This window comes from Mustela putorius, unplaced genomic scaffold (genome assembly GCF_011764305.1).
Source record: "Mustela putorius furo isolate JIRA1106 unplaced genomic scaffold, ASM1176430v1.1 tig00003834_pilon_pilon_pilon, whole genome shotgun sequence".
In the NCBI taxonomy this organism is placed as follows: domain Eukaryota; kingdom Metazoa; phylum Chordata; class Mammalia; order Carnivora; family Mustelidae; genus Mustela; species Mustela putorius.
The window spans coordinates 34,132,472-34,146,206 of record NW_025421987.1 but is presented as its reverse complement, the minus strand read 5'-3'; the positions used below and the strand labels follow the sequence as shown (position 1 = coordinate 34,146,206).

At 40.0% G+C, this 13,735-nt stretch overlaps 1 protein-coding gene across 6 annotated transcripts in view; it reads right to left on the bottom strand.

Moving 5' to 3' along the window:
- HHLA2 (HERV-H LTR-associating 2) overlaps window positions 1–13,735 on the bottom strand; it is a 138,846-nt gene that overhangs the window by 21,038 nt on the left and 104,073 nt on the right. For all 6 annotated transcript variants that reach the window (XM_045088309.1, XM_013064885.2, XM_045088305.1 and 3 more), the window contains one exon: window positions 5,444–5,550. The gene's annotated coding sequence lies outside the window, so the exon portion shown is untranslated. The remainder of the gene's footprint in view (window positions 1–5,443; window positions 5,551–13,735) is intronic.

The following is a 13,735-nucleotide window of genomic DNA, read 5'->3' as shown; positions in this document are numbered from 1 at the left end:
TAAAGCTCCATTGCTTTAGCCCTATCTTCTACCTACAATCCATCCTTTGACTCCGACCATATTAAAGTTCTGAAAAACAAGAGAAAATGAAAAACCTCAAATTTATCCCAACCTCCTAGGAAACAGGATTAGATCATTGTTTGTATGGTAACTCTGTCATCCATCAAGCTTAACCATCTTTTTTGCCATGGGAGACATACAATTTGAGCATCTCCTATGGGTCACAAACTGTATGGGGATGAGTTAGTTCCTAATCTCACAGAGCTCAGGCTCTACCAAAAGATTGACAGATCATATAAACAAACAAATCATAATACAGAGATACAGGCAGCAATAGGAAATCCCATGAGGTGCTATGGAAGGACAGAAGAAATCTCTTGAGCTTAATGGGGGCAGGGTGTTAACAAAAGCTTCTTGAAGCATTGGGTTTTGAAGGACAAAGAGAAGCTGCCTGTGGGAAAGAGTACAGGGAAGTGGAGGAGGGAAGATATTTTCTAGGCAGACAATAAAACAAAGATACAGCTGCAAGAGAAACATAAACACCAAGCAGGCCATGTGGAAGAAAAAATGCTGGAAAGGTGTGCCAAGGCCAGATCATGACTGTTCTTGTAAGACACACTGAGAAAATAGGAAGTTAATGGTCAAATCAGATTTGTCTTTTGGAAAGATCCCACCAGTGGGATTATAAGAGACAAATAAAAGGAGCCAGCCTGTAAGCAAATGTGAAAGGAAATGATTTAAAAGCAAACTTAATAACATGAAATAGATAAAATGTGAAAGCACACCATGGTAGACACTGGTACCATTTCCCTTCTTTGCTAACAGAACTCCTCTGTTCAGCCCTGTGTGAGACTTGGCCACCTCTAGCCAATAGAACAATGGAAGGGTCTAGAAAGGGTACATGAGACGGCCATATTGGCTCCGTGTGGGAGGGGGAGTCCTTCACATTTGGGGAAGGAGGAGCCAGGGTCGTGACCACCAGGAAGAGTTGGAACCTAGTCAGAACTTCCCAGCTGTACTGGAAGTGAGTTCAGCAACTAACTACGTTTGCACGACTCAAGTACTGAAACCCAACTATAATGTCTGTTTGTCTGCCTTTCCCTCCTTGTAACTCTGAGCCCAAGAGAAATAAGAGTGTGGCCAGCTTCTTGCACTGCTTTCTCCAAAATGAACTACTGAAATCAAACTGAAAAAAAATTTTTTGGACACTGTTTTGGACAATGAGACATAAGCAGAGGTCTGCTGGGAGGATTCCTGTGGAAAATTTTGTGTCTTTATAAGAGGAATAGATGCAATAGCAGAACTTCATGGCAACCCCCTCCTTCTGCTTTCTGAGCACACATTTCATGCTGTAGCTGCAGGAACCACCTCCCTGATGTGAAGAAATAAGTGTGAGGATTAACAAACCAACATAACAAGGATCATAGAAATGATAGAAAGTCAGAAAGAAATGGGATTTATAATGATATTGTTGAGTCTAGCTGTTCTGGATCTTCTACCTTTAGACTTTGTGCTAACTAAGTAATATATTCAATATATAATATAATATATTTATATATAATACATAGCTATATATTATATATATAATATGTAACTAAGTAATATATTTAAACTGTTATGACTTGTCCCTACAAATGTCTCCAAATATTCTAAAGTGACACAAAAAAATATGTTTTTTACCTGTTGAAGAGCTACTGACACAGGAAGTTCCATTTTTGTCTACATAAATAAATCAATGAAAAAAAATCTCTCTTCCCATCACAATAAAATATTGACAGAAGTTTTGTCATATGTTAAGAGTTAAGTTAGAGACATGCATTTTCTTGTTAATGGTGGCAAAACCTCATTTAATCTTGGAGCTAAAGCAAGTGTCAGTTATGAGCCATTGGAATTTTGTAGTAAATTTAAAGTGCCTTATGTTTTTTGTAAGAAGAGGTTTCTAACAGCAGAACACATTAACCTTAAAATTCCCCTTTCTTTTTAGTATCAACATTAAAAGTAAAATACTGATACTCAGCTGAAGTAGTAGTTTGCAAAAATGATGTTTTCTTTTATACAACTAAAAAAGAGTTTGGCTATTTCACCCTCCAAGGCCCCTGCTTGTCCTTATTTCTTTAAAAAAAAAAAAAGAATAAATATTTATTTTCAAGGGGCTTTAAAAATAAGGCTATGGGGGTAGTAAAGTAACTTAATAATACACAACTAGGACTGGCATGTTGGTAGAAAGAGTGATTTTGACAAGTTCTAACGCAATGATGTGTACTTCAACATTCTAAGTTTAGTATTGAATTTATAGTTAAGACTAGAGAAGGGACAATATAAAAGTTTTAAGCTGGTCTGTAGACCTTTTGAAAGCAAAGTACATGAGTTTGACTCATTCATACACATGGCTCCACTCAAAGTTCAGGCTGTCCTGACACACCTGGTAAGTCAGCCTCTGCTCAGTTCTACGTGTTTCTATAGCTAGAAGGTCTCCCAGGGGACTTCTGAGTTCAGTAAAGACACTGGAACATTCAGGGAGGGAGAAAGGAAGAGAGACTGCTGGTGGGCGGGGGGGGGGGGGGGAGAGGGGAGTTGCGGTTTGAATGGAGGGAGAGAAAGAGAGGAGAGCCAGAAAGAGACACAGAGAAACAGACTGTAACCAGTGATGATAGGATTCTTTAAAGTGAGGCATCTTTTTTATGTTCTCATCTGTTCAGGCAGTGAGATCCAGGCCCAGCATGATTTGCTGTAGAATGAGGACTGTTCCTCCTTGCCTTGGCTTCCCATGCTTCCTTTCCAAAGGTCAACTGCTCCCTTCCTTGAGAAACATGAATGACCTCATCTGCTCTCCTCATATCAACCCATCTTCTCGCTATTCCTCCATGTCCCAATTCTGTTCTCTCTTCTCTTCCCCAGACCTGAACCCTAACCCGCCCCAGCTCTCCTTCTCTTTCCCCATGCCTACAAACACACTGAATAACATTCCTTGACCCCGTTTTTCCCTCAAATTGTGACCCCAATTCCCAACAAACTTCACCCCCTGAGCTGTACCTGGGACCTTATCTACTGCTACTCCTTCTCACGGTGTACTGATTTTAAAAATCCTGTGAATCAGATCCCCCCTATTAATCCTGAAACCATTTTTGCAAAGTCCCAGTGACACAAGTGACAAACTGAAGGGCATTCTTAAATGACATGAGGGGACATTTGACTCCTCCATCCTTGACACAAAATGCAGTGTTGTCTACATTTGTAGGGATCTTGGGTGGGAGGAATTGGCAGGTCAGAGAGCAGATGATGTGAACATCTAAAGATGGATGAAACAACCCATATGAACAAAGTTTACAAGGAGGTCCTATCTGCTAAAAGAAAAAATTTAAAAATTATAAAATGTAGTATTCTCTTTTCTCCTGAATTTATTACTTTTTTGGTAATATTAGCAGGTAACATCTCAGTGCTATTAAGCATACAGTAATGTTATATACACTGCAAATCTAAATACAATCGTGTGAGATGTTATAATTTCCATTACAGAATTGTAGATGAAGACACTGAGGTTTATATAGGCTAAGTAGCTTGCTCAAGATTACAGTGAATGCAACGTCAGGACTTTAAAAAACATCATGTTCATGACTTTGGGGCCCTCTATTAACCACTCTACTCTGAAACTTTTCACATGACATCAGTGATTCACCACCTCTAGGTCATTCCCCAGAGAACCAGCTATCAAGGAGCAAATGGTCCCTTCCAATGGTCCCTTTAGTCTTTTTGAATCTTGACCTTTATGGGAGTTTCGGCCCCAATTCTAAGAAGCTATTTTCTCTTGGCAAGTGTTGATGGCAATTATAAAACCATGTATGGTTATAGTGATTCTAAGTTCACTTTCTCAGTTCTCCAGATAGCGTTTCACTTTCTCAGTTTTCCAGATAGGGTTAACTGTGTCTTCTGTTAATTAATAGTAGCCTCTTTTACAGTGCCCCAGATTGGATGATAAATTATATGGTTACCCTAGTATGTACCATTGCTGTCTTAGTCTTTTTTAAGCATTGATTTCAACATGTAATCAATCTGCTCAAAGTCAAGAGCTCCTGCTAAATGCGTAGAGAATATTTCTGTCTGCCCAGCTACCCTGCCTTCGGGGGAACCCTTTTTCCCCATTTCATTTCATTCTGGGAAGGGGGTTGCTGCTAGTCTGTGTTGGCAACAATGTCCTACTCTATCATTCCAACCAAGGACAGGCTAATAATCCAGGTGGGGCAAATCATGGCAACCCATCCAAACAGTGGGCAAGGGACCCAAGAAAGGCCAAACCACTTCTGAACATTAAATGAGAAGACCTTTCTTCCACTAAGGCTTCTAGGTTGGGAGACTATGTTTGAAACTAATGGCAGCAATAAACTCCTGCCATGGGAAGAGAACTGTTTGACAGAAAGAAATCAATCAATGGCAGGGGGTGCAGACAGAGGCAGAGGATGAGAGCATAATGGCAAGTAGGCGAGTGCACCCGAGCGGACAGAAATGCCTGCCAATAAGCACATCGTTATGGCCTTGGTTCCCACACTTCTTAATTCAATTCTGTAAACTACCCCAGTATCTTTCCATTTTATGTGTGCTAACCAAACCTCTTTTTTTTTTTTTTTTTGTCTAAGCTAATTTGAATTTGGTTTCTAAAACTTGCATATAAAATTGTCCTGATACCTAATCTCTCCCAAATTTACCTTCAATAATACTCAAAGATACAAAATATTCAAAGATATGAAAAAATTTTTCAGAGATATGAAAGATATGAAATATCTTCAAATATTCAAGGATATGAAAAAATTTTAAATTAGATCCCATTTTTAACCTGGCAGAATGACAGGTTAGATAGATAGAGACAGGTTACATAGAGAGACAGATATCCACACACATACACATATGTATATATACATTTAATATTCAGCTCTGGAAAGATATTGGAGACATATCTTTGGTGATGGTATACATTGATATATAACTTTCTGGAAAGCCATTTGGCAATATTTATCAAATGCTTTTAAAACTATGAGACCTTCTGTAGTGACAAGCAACAGATTTAAGACTTAAACAAGAAGGAAATGTATTAGAAAGAGACCGGGAACTCCAGAACTGAAGGATGAATCTCCAGGCTTCAAAAGAGCAGACAATGCCGGGGAAGTCAACAGCTCAGGTTTTGTTACACAGTGACTCAGTTCCAGTCAACTTCCTCCTGACTAGATCATGGTTCTACTTTCCAAACTGGAGAGGCCATGTATTGGTTATATACTTCTCCTCTTAGGAAAGCCAGCCATGGTAGGTAGAGAGGGCAACAGATTATAGGCTCTACAGTCAGCTCATTGGTATATTTCTATACATGAACCTTTGGCTGCCCAACACATGTAGCTAAGGATGTCTTCACTTACCATCACCCAAATACTCTATGAACAATGGCCAGCTTACTTACCTCCTTTGCTGTGGGAAGCATTCCAAGTTCCAGAAGTTGCCGCATTCAGGAGTAATAATAGATATCACGAGGGCACTGCTAAACAAGATCAGCACTTCTCAAACCATCTACAGTAAAGAAACAGTAAATTTTGGTTTCTAATCTGTCATGGGAAAATTCACTGGGAAAATGTAATAAAGATGAATTGCTAGATAAATGAAATTAAACATAAAATGTGAGCCTTGATTTTTTATTATTATATACAATAGGCATAGAAATCTAGATAGCAATCTATCAGAGTAATTTTAAATACTCTATTTCTATACTTCTTGCATCATGAACCAGTAATAAACAGCTCATACACTGGCATGAGCCCACCGAGCCCCACTTCGAGTGGTTCTACTTTAGGATATATTTATTCCCCCTCAAATTCTGCTTCAATCTATGGTCCAAAATGAGTACCATCACCAACATACTCTACATACTAATGTAGATAGAAGACATTTTGTTCTAAGTCATGACATGTCAAGCAAAGAAACAGACCATGGTTTTTCTATCTGCCACTTCTCCCTAAACCAGAGCTAGTATTTGTGTCTTCCCTTTTCTGTTAACTCTTCTGTGATCTCCTTACCTTCTGGCAGTCCCTTAGCTATGTTCACCCAGTGGGGTAGCCCGAACCTTGACCTTTGAACTGTTTCCGTTCTTTGTGGTCTTACCTAGGATCTTACCAATGGTCTCCCCCTACCCTTTCCCACTGAGAATATAAAATAAAGGTATCCATTATGTTCCTATCATACTCCTCCTAACTGCACAGCAGTAATCATAGTATTCTTACTAGGCATGGTCAATCACCCCAGATAATACAGTATCTCACTTTTCTGCCATTTTCCCCCTGGCATGAAGAACCCTGACCTGTCTTAGTTTCTAATTTAGAAGTACTACATGGCATGTTACAGATGTTTAGTGTGTAACATACAGTGTATGTGTACCATATAGTGTACGTGTAACCTACAGTACTACCCTGTAGTACTGCCTACAGTACTACCCTGTACTGTTACAGGGTAGTACTGTAGGTTACACATTGTATGTTGCCTCTAGTCCTCAGGTACTAAAAGGGAGGATGAATGACACTAAAAGCCTCAGTGAGTAAAAAACTGAGAGTAGCTTAGTTAAAATTGTTAACTACCTCAGTCCCTCCTCTGTCCATGGTTCCTAGATCCACATCTTCTAACTGTGGGGACACAGTTCCTTATTTGGAACACTGGTTCAGAGCCTACCCAGTCTTCTGTGAAGTAGCTATGTCATCATGTAGAAGGTGCCCTGGAAGATTGCAGGGCTAAGTTTTTAGAGACCACTCCACCATGTTAGAAGGCTTGTGGATCATTGATAGAAAACATAAAATAAGTGAGTTACATTTGAATTAGTCCATGACTTGCTTTCTTTGCTTGTGATCAAGGAACTCCCTTCAGAGCCAGTCTGGGTAGGATAATGACTGAGTCTGAAGCATTCAGTAAGACTGCAGTTGGTAGTTCTGGCAAAGGCACAGCCAGGAAGAAGGGAAATACGATCCTTTCTGTAACAGAAGCAATTACATATAATCCAGCAAAAGCCGACATGTCTTTGTTAGGTGTGATGTCACATCAGAGACGTGGGCTGATCTCTAAGGCTGACAAAGTGAGCACTCAGCTGTGGCACAGCCTGATTTGCTTTGATGAGGGAAAGGCTGTGTGGTGGAGCCTACACAGAGTCTATCTAGACTTCTATGGCCGCCTTATTCATGTTCCCTGTGAATGCTCACCAGAAAGCCTTCACTACAGAAGAGGCTCTCTATAACATGACCAGGCATTGGTGGAATCAGTTCAGTTCAATCTCCTTCTCATTGCTTGCCAAATGGGTCCTGAATGGTATATAAACAGTTCGTTCATGCAATATTTGCTTAATAGAATACCAGAAGGCACACTTTGTTGTAGATAGTGGATCCTTGACCATAGGCTCTAAAACTCAAGTATCTTCTTCATAAACTCTATACTATTTATATACCTAAACACAACTTCTGAAGGAATGCCCTTGGCCAAGAAAACCAAACCTTTCTCAAAATCTAGGAGCTTTTATTTCAATTCTATTGGGATTTGCCATGGATAACACTCAGTATCCAGAACTGCCTCAGTCACTGTGTAAATTTCTTCCAATGAGGAGGCAACACATGGACAGAAGTTATAATGAGACTCGACATTAAGTAATAATGTGTTAGGCAGCTTTTCTTGTACCAGCTCCATTCTTTCCATGGCTCAAGGTCCTGACAGGCAGACCCGTCAGGGTTCCAGCTTCCATGAGGTGACCTCATCCCTAGGATTCCATTGTATCAATTCCTTCACCATAGAAGTGACTTCCTATTGTTCCATGAGATTCTTACTGTCTCATCCTTGATTTCCCAACTCCTTTATTACTTGGATGCCTGCATTAAATTTCCTCTGTCGTAAATAATTGAAGTGGATGCTATTTTCTTAGCCTCTACCTGTAGGCCAGCTAACTTCACTTACACTGGTCTCTGCAGGACTATAATCTACACATTTTTTTTTTCCTCTGAGTATATAATGAGAATGTCTATCCTTGGAAAATTTTGGAATCCCCAAATTAACCAGCTCCCTGACCTCTTTTGTAAAGGCTAGAGTAGGAGGAGAGCCAGATGGTAGCATTTTGCAAACCCGATGCCTTCAAAATAGTTGATCCAAAGTAATACTACATCCTAGGATACTTTCAAGGGCTTGAGAGAGGCGTATATGAATATTCATACCTTATTCTCAAATAGTTCCTCGGCTTAGTCACTGCAATACTGATGACAGTTGAAGAATGAAAGTTGTTCTTTATGTCAAAAAACTGGGTTAGGGTTGTTATATGTAACTAATGAAACATTGAACACTACATCAAAAACTAATGATGTACTATACACTGACTAACTGAACATAATATAAAACTAATGATGTACTGTATGTTGGCTAATTGAATTTAAATTTAAAAAATAAGTAAAATTTTAAAAAATTAAAAAGTAAAACCAAAAACAAACAAAAAACCCCAACAAACAAAAAACAGAACTAAAAACCTGGCTCATCAATTTAATTCCATGTTTAATTTGAACCAAAGATTTCTGCTTGTCTATTTCCTGAGTCCTGAATATTGCACTGCCTTTGGATTTCTGACCACACCCGCTTGGAGTCTGCAATCAGTTGCTTTCAGCATGACTCCTCCTAACTCTGCTGAATTTAGGGATCCCATTTTCACTGCATCTCTCTCCTCTGCCGTCTCCTCTGGCCTACAAAACCCAATAGCAATGTGCATTTTTAAAAGAATTCTGCAACCTGTGTCAGTAATCTGTTTCTCCCAGGAAGGAAGATTCTTCTGAGCCCCAGGAACAGAACAGAATGGGAGGTAGGTGGGCCAGACTTACACATATATCCAAATTAATGTTTCCAGTTCTTGCAGTCTTTGAAAGCACGAAAAGCTGCAGAATGATAGAGGGGCCAGGATTCAATGTCACCTACTGTAGGATAGCATGCAACAAAAGTTTGCACTAACCAAGTCATCAAACTTGAAATGAAAGCTGGCTGCCTAGGCTAGCTCATTGAATAGAGACTGCCTGGTGAGTACTATAACAATGATTTCAGCAGATCTGAATTTCTGAAATTTCCTCTGAAATTTTTTCTGCACTGCACCCTTTGAGGCATGTATGTGCTGAAGTTAAATTCATTTTTGTTGCTGAGGGGGAATACTGAAAAGAGGGTTGGATATTGGGCTGTGTACAGTTGCCAGATAAAATACAGGATGTCCAGTTAAATTTGAATTCAGATGAACTAATACTTTTATATTATAAGCATGTCCTATGCATTTTTTGAGACATACTTAGGCTAAAGTAAATCATTCATTGATCTGGCATTCAAATTTAACTGGGAATTTTGTATTTTTATTTGCTAACTCTGACATCTCTATAGTTGAGGGACATTTGGCAATAGTTCCTCTTCATATAAAGGAGACTTAACTGCATTTGGCAAGGGAGTATAAAGAAGCAGGTAGGAACTAAGGTTGTGGAGTGAGGGTGCCGAGATTTGAATCACATTACTTCCACTTAATGACTGTGACACTGGGCCACGATTAGCTGCATTGATTTGTGGCACCAGGTGCTTCTTGAGTTTCTGTTCTCTTCTTTTAGGAAACAGCTATCCAGACACCCAGAAATTCCCTCTGAGAAGAGGTCTGGTTGGCGGACAGTAAGAGGTTGATGAGAAAACTTGGCTACCACTTACCATGAACATTTACATTTCTGTCCCAGAACACAGAAGGGAGTCTCACTGCCTTTCAATCCAGTAAGATTGAATGACTGATTCCAAATACTACCATTCTCTAGATATCACTGTATATTACATGTAGCCCACTGTCGGTATCAGTTAGGTGTTGCCCCCCCCCCTTTTAGGGGCAATAGGTAGGAACCCAGAATAACAAGCAAAATATAGATTCAGGGAAAGTACGCCAAGACTGCTCATGTCTCAAGCAAGGGCCACACAAACCAGCTTCTGGATGGAATAGGGGTGGTGCTCAAAACTCAGCCATAGGAGCCTGAGGGTTTGCCCCAGGTCCCTGCCTGAGATGACCCCACATTTTCTGCGTCTGTGTCAAGTTTCTCAATCTTCCTTTTTTTTGGGAGAGGGTGATGGCCAGCTTGAATCCAGGTCCTCTATTCCTGGATCAGAATGTTTTAGGGACAGAGAGGGAATGATTGCACAGCCAGAGCCTCACAGGGAATTGATGTGAGCTGGGCACACACTCCAGCGTGAGACTATTTTAAGTTCTGATCCAGCAACTCTGTCGGGACTATTACAAGAAAATAATCAGAAATATAATAGATGTATGAACAAAGGCTTTTATTACAGTGAAGAACTAGAAGCAGCTTAAATGTCCAATAATAGGGGGGAGATTAAAATAATATGGGGAAATAAAATATAATATGTGAATGTACATTATTTGAGGTGACTTTAAAGGCTGGAATTGATATTTAACGTAATGGGAAGTTCTTGTATGAAATTTATAATGCTAGTCAAGCTTTTATGGTGAACCCTTTTCATAAAGACTGGTAGGCAATACACTTAAAACTCACTAGTCTCACCATCCCGAGATAATTTTCAGTTTCACAGTTAAGTAGCCCACATTTTTCTAGGAGTCTGGAAATTATTTTCTAAAATTAAGTTTTCTGATTTCTTATGAATCAAGCTACAAGTCACCTTTTAAAACAGATGTTGTTTCCTGAACTATTTGACGCCGATTCACTTTGATTCCCAAATGTATCATGCTCATCCCCACAAGTAATTTTCCTTGCAGTCAGCATCTGTGATTTCAAGATCCACAGAAGTACCACATCCTTCCTGAAACCTCAGCCAAATCCTAGTGATGTCACTTGCCACCTCCCTTTCCTACATCTTGTTTGTATCACTCATGAAACCTTTACGTGGTTCCTCTGTGATAGTTTCAAAATCATGGAAGAGTTTTCAAATTTCAGGGCAGGTGGAAGGAGGAGGAAAGTTGGATGGAAGCAGAAAGAGAATTGAAGATAGAAAAAACATGGACTATTCTAGTTTAAAGATGGTGGAGGGAAAAGACAACATTGGTAACCAAAATGCAAAGTGATCCTTGATTAGATCTTCCATCAAAAAATCGCTGTGGGGCTTCTCAAACTGATGTGCATATGAATCACTGGATTCTTGTCAAAATACAGTGATGCCTAAACTTCTGGTTTATGGCTCAAACCTTATGAAGTAACCATCTAAGGGGTATTTTGAGAATTACTGGAAAACGCTGGCTGTATTAGATAATACATCAATGTTTCATCGCTTTGATGTGATAAGGGTAAACGATTATCTGAGATAATTTCATTTGTAGGAGATATGTACTAATGTGCTTGGGGTAAATGCCATGTTTGTATCTTACTTGCAAATGGTTCAACAACAAAATTATACATAAATATGTGTATGAGAAACAAAGAAAATTGGATGAAATAACAATTGATGAATCTTGGTGAAAGGCATTCACTGTACTTCACCTTTTTTTTCTGGTTTTCAAAATCTTTAAAATAAAAAACTATGAAATGATTAGTAAAAATAATACATAGCCCTAAGCTATACCCCATAAAAATTGAGTCAATCCATCTGGAGCGAGGCCCAGGAGTTTATAATTTAACAATCATTCCAGAAAGTTCCATTACGAGTTTTGCACAGACCACATTGAGAATAATGTCTAAGCTGTTAGTTGGGGGAGCACTGTTGTCTGGTGATTCACATCCTCACTATGGCGAAGGTCTCCAGGTTTGAAATACTATCATAAACTCCAAGAGCTAAGTTCAGTTTGTCTAACAGCCTTTGCCATTCCCTCATTTCATAGTGGCACCATTCTTGCCTTAGGAAGCTTCCTTCCAGTTCACAATATGAAGGGAGATGAACAGAGAGAACACCCTCACGTCCCTTACCACAGTGGGCACTTTTATTCGTTTTCTATGCTGCATAACAAATTACCAGAAATTTAACAGCTTAAAACAACACATATTATCTCAGTTTTCGTAGGTCAGAAGTCCAGGCACAGCTGAAATGCACCTTGTGTTCAGGGTTTCACCAGGCTGTTATCAAGGTGAGCCAGAGCTGCTAGCCGGGAGTCCTGTTCCAAGTTCACTAACCACTGGCAGAATCTGCTTCCTTGCAACTGTAGTACTGAGGACTTCAGCAACAAGAGCCCACTATTCATTCCGTGGCACATGGCGCTTTCTACAGCATGGCAGCTTGGTTCTTCAAGGCCATAGGAGAGGGTCTCTATATTTCAAGTCTCTGACCCTCTGTTGAAGGATCACACCCACCCAGAATTATCTCCCTTATACTTAACCCAAATCAACTGGTATGGGACGTTAAGGGCATCTGCAAAATCCTTTTACCTTCATCATGTAATACAACTGAATCAAGGCCTTGACTACCTAATCATATTCACAGGTCTGGCCCACACTCAAGGGGAGGAAATTATAGAGAGAGTGTATAACAAGGAACAAGAATCTGGGGCCATCTTACAGGGCTGCCTATTATAGCATCTGCAGGAGCAGCTTTTCTGATGGTGTTCCTGGTGTTCAGACCCTTGGATGGTCCTCCTGCACATTTTACCGTGGTTGATCCATGTAAACCAACAGAATGAGAAGAAATGATATGCTACTTCTGAGATTAGGTTATAAAAGACATAGTGGCTTCCAGTGAGTTTCTCTCGCTCTGATAACTCACTCTGGGGAAACTACCCACTACGCTGTGTGAGCAGCCTTGTGGAGAGGTCCACAGGAAACTTCCCACCTACAACCATGTGGATGAGTTTGGTAGCAGTTCTGCCCTGGCCAATACCTTTGTTGCAGCTCCATGACAGACCCTGAGCCAGAACCATCCAGCTAAGCAGCTTCCAGATTCTTGACCCTTAGAAACTCCATGAGATGATAAATGATTGTTATTTTAAACTGCTGAGTTTGGGGAGGATTTGTTATGCAGCAGTAGATAAATAATATAAGACCTGTCCTAGGCCTGACTAATCTAGAGTGAAAGATGCCTGTGTCTCCCTTCGCTAAAGTGGGAAAAGCATATGCAGTAGTAGGTAAAGAGCCCACAAAGAGAAGAACAGAGATCAAAGGTAGGTTGGCAGGTGCAAGGGTAGAAAGGGTCCTTTTTAAGCTTCTGGGTAGATCATAGTGTGATATAGTGCCACTCCTGATATTCCAATATCATGAGCCAATACATTCCCCTTTTTTGCCCCTCATTTTTTTTTTTTAAAGATTTATTTGAGAGAGGGTAGGGACACAGAGGGCAGAGAGAATCCCAAGCACACTCCATGCTGGGCATGCAGCCCAACATGGGACTCTAACCGAGGATCCTGAAATCATGGCCTGAACTGGACCAAGATTTGGATGCTTAACCAACTATGCTACCCAGTTGCCCCCTTTTTTGCCTTTTGAATTCAGAGACTTCCAAAGTACATTTAGGTCTGCTGAACACATTTTGACCCTCTCTCTATCTCCAACAAGTGTAAATTTATAATGATATGCAATCAGTATATGCAAATCAGCCAAATTCAGTAATTTGTCTTTCTTTCCCCTCTTGATGGCTGTGATTAAGTTGATTTGAATCTGGTTTCTGTCACTTGCAACCAGGAGTTTTGACTCATAAAAGCCCTCTGTAAGATTGGTTCCATGTCTTACTCTGGTCATTACTTTTTAAATGACATCTTTTCCTCCAAGGTCATGTTGGCTGGTCT